This window comes from Melanaphis sacchari, unplaced genomic scaffold (genome assembly GCF_002803265.2).
Source record: "Melanaphis sacchari strain LSU unplaced genomic scaffold, SCAv2.0 Contig4_pilon_pilon, whole genome shotgun sequence".
NCBI classification, from domain to species: Eukaryota; Metazoa; Arthropoda; class Insecta; order Hemiptera; family Aphididae; genus Melanaphis; species Melanaphis sacchari.
The window spans coordinates 3,046,275-3,051,875 of record NW_020271335.1 but is presented as its reverse complement, the minus strand read 5'-3'; positions in this window follow the sequence as shown (position 1 = coordinate 3,051,875).

Below are 5,601 nucleotides of genomic sequence, written 5' to 3'. Positions count from 1 at the left end.
GTGTAATATAATGTGTTGTGTACGATGCGCGCGCGCTCGCGTGTATTGAAGCGTTATTGGTCACGGCCGTAGCGCGCGCACCTCTGCGCCGCACACGTCAACTGTACGGCGTGCCATACCTATGCTCTTGTTATTGTTTGGTACGCATAATTCAACGAAATAAATAATAAACCGCAACTACCCGCTGAGGCGCCGGGGGGGAGGAATCGCAGCTGGTCTTGACGAATGTTTTTCTTACCGCTTCGCGCGACAACCAAAGGGTCTGTTGCACAACGTAATATTATAATGTTATGTGAGTTGTGCTAAAATCATAATTATCAATTAGATAAAAAAAATTATAAGCGACACGTGTAATACTGTTAATTATAATATGAATATGGCTAAATTACAAACGTCGGGACTTCGGGCTGAACCCAAAATATGCGCCGAAAGCAAATGTGTACGTTACACTAAAATATGGCTGTTAAATAATCTGTCTATAACCATAATTGACCCACTCGCCCGTTCAAAATCCTTTTTGTCATTGTCCCGTGGACGCAAATCACGATTGAAGTGCAAAAGATGTTTAGTATCCTCGACTATGATAGTGCGGTACTATTAGTACTTATAAATATTGTATTTATAATATGACTATTATTGTTTAAAATAAGCCATTTTTATACACTTTTAGTTGATTTAAGTAAATTTATGTACAATATTAATGTGTGTACATAATAATTAACATATATGTTTATTATAGTGATTACTGATTACTTTTATAGTAAAACGAACGTAAAATTCTTAAAATTGTGTTTCAAAAAAAGTAAATTAACCATGTTATGTAGTTCAAATTTTTAATATTACCTAAATTTTTTCCATTAATTTTAGCCAATCCATTTTAATATCTTTGTTTGATGATCAAAATTTTAATTTTTAATTTTACAAATTCGACTTTTAAACTTAGTTTATGCTTTTCAAAAGTTGTTATTGTACAAACTTAATAGTATAATATTGTACTAATTGTTTTTTTTTTATCGACAAGCTTTTAAAGTTTAAACGAGCATTCAGTGCACTTAAAATTCGTCTCGGTGCTTAAGCAGTAATAAACACCCTTAATATATTTTATTGATGATTCGCGCCTATGGACTCATTACATCAATGACACCTAAATATTGATTTCGACGCTTTTGACTGTTAATATATAATAAACCAACATAAAAATGTTGTAATCTTCTAATTTTTATTAATTTACGATAAATTTCAACACACAAAATGTAACATCTATATTACATAACTACTGTTATGTATGTGTGTGTGTGTGTGTGTGTTTTGAGGAGGGACAACTTACACAGCTACCGTATTATTATTATATAGTAGCCCTGTGTCGTTTTATAGGTAGTAGTTGTTATGTCGTAAATTGTGTGTGTGCGCGCCTGGGATCGTATCGATGGCAGCGCACTCAGCACGACTGTCATGCGCCGTGCCTCCTAGATGTATACAAGGGTTACATGATGATGTAGCGGCGGGGTAGTTTACGTGAACTCTAGGGCTATTTACGCAAGCTTCTGTTGGCGGGTGGGTGCACTCTGTGAACGAGCGTTAAATTAACGAATATATTTTACATTATATTACCCACGTGATTCGCTACTTCTTCCTATACAATAATATTGCAATAATATTGTTGAATAACTGCAGTAGGTACAGGTATAATTGCTGTAACTACCGTTTAAGTTTGAGAAAGAATAACAAATAATAAGGGGACGCATACACATGTGTTGAAACTTTACGTTCTCGAATGTGACATATATAATGTAATTTAGAATAATAATAATTATAAGTATACGTATTACCTCAAATCAAACTCTAATATAATTAGTAGCAATGATTAGTCGTTATCATCCTCAAGTCGGGATTGTCGTATCGAATATTTATTATATAGTTATCGTGGGTACGTTACTTGCAGCCAGACGGTTCTTCATTACGGTCGAAAACAATTGATTTTAAGGCAAAATTAATTTTAAATGTAGAAGTAAATTGTTCTGTGGTCATTGAGCACTTTAAAGTTGATAATAATCTAGCTTGATACTTTAAAAATATTTTAGTTTTGACTTTTTATGAAAGAAGATTCAAAATTTATTTATATTAAATTTGTAGGTTTAAGTGTATTTAAGATAAATCAGTGATTTTATCTATCGTCTGTTATTTGTAAATCTACCTACAGTAGAATATCGGTAATCCGGCCGTTCGATAATCCGATACGTCCAGTAATCCGGCTGTATTAACCTATATGTGAACTCCTCCCTAATCCAGCGTTTTCGTTAATCCGGCAGTAGCGTGGCAGTATATGTGTCGGATTACCGAGATTTTACTGTATTTAAATTACGATATTTTCAAGTCTTTTTCGTGAATATGTATTATTATTAAACATGTTTAAGTTTGATAAAATAATGAGATTATTTTCAGCGGAGTGAACTTCAACACTTTTTGGATAAACATATATATTCAATAATTTTAGTATTTATTTATATACAATACTGATAGTTTTTTTTTTATTTAATGAGCTTTTAATACTGATAGTTAGCAGGTAGAATAAGTATCACTGTCAAAGTTTATTAATAAGTAGTCAAGTGTTTTTATACTTATAAAGTTATAGTTTTTTGTACCTTAATAAGAATTTAACTAAGTACTTGATTGGTTGTTATATTATTTTATATTAGATATATTATTACTTTATTATTATAATTATTATTATAGGATAGATAATAAATTAATTTTATTTATAATAGATATATCTAGTTGAAAAGTGTTTGATCTATCTATAAAAAATACTCATCCTGATATTTTTGTTTTTATTTAATACAAAATATGAATACGTCAGTTAATAACTATATGAATATCTAGATTTATATTTTCTTAATATATAGATGTATAGTAGTTTAGTATCCTAGTTATTTGACTAATTTAAACATAATTTAAAAAAAGATGTACGTTCTTAACTACTATCTTGATATTATTAGTAAATTACTGATTAAAAATTAAATGTAGCTTTAAATATTTAAAAATACTGACCTTACTTAAGTCTAAAAAAAGAAAAGCTTTCTAATGTTTAAATATTTTATGTCTTTTTTAAGTCCATTTTCCAATAATCAATTTATATTGCCACGCCAATTACTATAGTAACGTATTTTTATGAACATAGATAATTTTATCATACAATCCATTTTACAATATTCACGTGACATACTAAAAGTGTAACTTTTTATTTTTTTTTACTTTTATATTTTTGCATTAATATAGTATCATACCAATTAATTAAAAATTATTTATTATGTATAATATTATTTTGTTAATTTTTTTTCTTTACATATTGTGTACTGCAATTTATGTTTGTATTTAAAACCTAAGTTAAAATATTTTTATATTTTGTATAATATACATATTTATAAATATTTATTTTTTAATATGTACATTATATTGGAATAATAATTTATTAGGTTATTATAAGCTATAACATTATCATTTATCATTTATGTATTGATTGCAAATTGCAAAATATATAAGCCATCAAACATAAATTATAACACATACATAATATTTTTGGAGTTAAATAATAAAATATTAATATTATTTTTATAATCTATTAAAAATAAAATAAACCCATAAAATGTATAATTTTATAACTTTGAGTTTTTATTATTTAATACATTCAATTTAAAATAAATTGTAAGTTATTTATTATATTACATAAAGTTTTACGATACCTACTATGAACCTAATATCTATAATATTAGTATTTTAATATTTACTCATCTTATAAATTATACATTACCATATGAAGTAGAGAATTAAATAATAATTAGAGTGTTCATAAATCAAATATAAATGTTTCAGTTTTTCAAAGTAGGTAATTTAATCATTTTACTATAGTTTAAAATTTGTATATGGCCTCCTCTCGTTGTACTTAAAACCTATATCAATTTTGATTACATTTGCAGTCTTGTTTCCTGTACCAAATAGTATATAATATGTTCAACTTAAAGTACCTAGATCCTAAATGTTATGGTTAAAGTTTTAAAATTTGTTTATTTATGTATAATAAGTAGACAGTAGTAATATAATATATATTTAAAAATAGTTAACTAGTGATAAATTATTTGATTGATTTATGGTGTTAATTAATTTCATTATCGATTTGATCAATATTAGTTAAATAAATATTTATAAAATGATTATTAAAATGTTGTATTATTTTGTATCATTACTAGTGTTATATCTAAATAAAATAATAATAATTAATATATCACTGAGAAATTTTCTCATATTTATGATAATATAAGTATTATTATACATTAATATTACCGTAATATTTATTAAACTTATAAATATAATATCTAAATAGTACTATTAATTCATATTAATTTATTTAAAATATTTATATTTTATAGTATTTATCATACCAACAATTTAGAAACATTGATTTTAGATAAAAAGATATTTTATATTTTTTTCGATGACCCAATATTTTCAATTACAAATTTTGTTCTATTTGATATATAACTATTTTTTAATTAATGTTTAAAACTAAATGATAATGCATGATATTAATATTTAATAAGTATTGTAAAAAATGTTGAATATTTAGAAATAGAAATCTGCTCTAATATGAAATGGAAAGAATAAAATTCTTCAGTGGAAAATAAAATTAGAAAAATGTTATTATTTTTTTTTTCTTTTGAAAAAAGAATAACGTTACATATTTAGCGTGAAATGCTTAGATTAATTTATTTGATACTCGTTGATCTAATTATCTTATAAAGAATAAATGGTTAGGGACTAGGAAGAATCCTTTGATAACATTCTCTCATTATTAGAAACTAGACAAAATTCTTTTATTTGTGTCACTTTGAATAAAGATTCAAGATTTTTTATTAAAACATTATACGATAATTTTAACGTTCTAAATAATATGATACATTCAAATTTAAAATCAACTGTAATTTTTTGAAAAAATTAAAACATACCATCCCCTTTATATGACTTTACTAACAATATCAAAACATATAATAATTTTATCACTTTATATATTTAAAAAACATTTTTCCTTAAGGTTTCTTTATAAGTTTAGCCCTAATTTTTTATAGATAATATTGTATTTATAATAATTTTTAAATAACATTATTTATCATACATTGTATATTTTATTATCTGTTAAATTTTTTAGTATTTTTTTTTTTTTTTTTTTTTGTTGTAAGTTTCTCATATTGTTATTTATTTTATGTATTGTTACAACCTGTAAAATTAATTTCTATGTATGCCACTGTTTACTTTTCACTATGCTTTAATAATCTTAGGCCTTCACACTCTTTAGTGAGATTCAGTATTATTTTATGAAATATAAATATATATTTAAATGGTGACAATATAGTTTAATGATAACGTTAAAGTCAAAAAATCAGTTTAATGGTAAGTCACAGCCCACAGGAGAACCGGTCAGTGAAGTATAGAAATAGCAATAGAAAATACAGCCAAAGAGAGTTAATGAGTGCTGGTTGAGAGTTGATGGAAACAGTAGTAGACTAGAAAGAGAGTCATTTCAGTAAAGAGTTATGTAATTAATTGAAT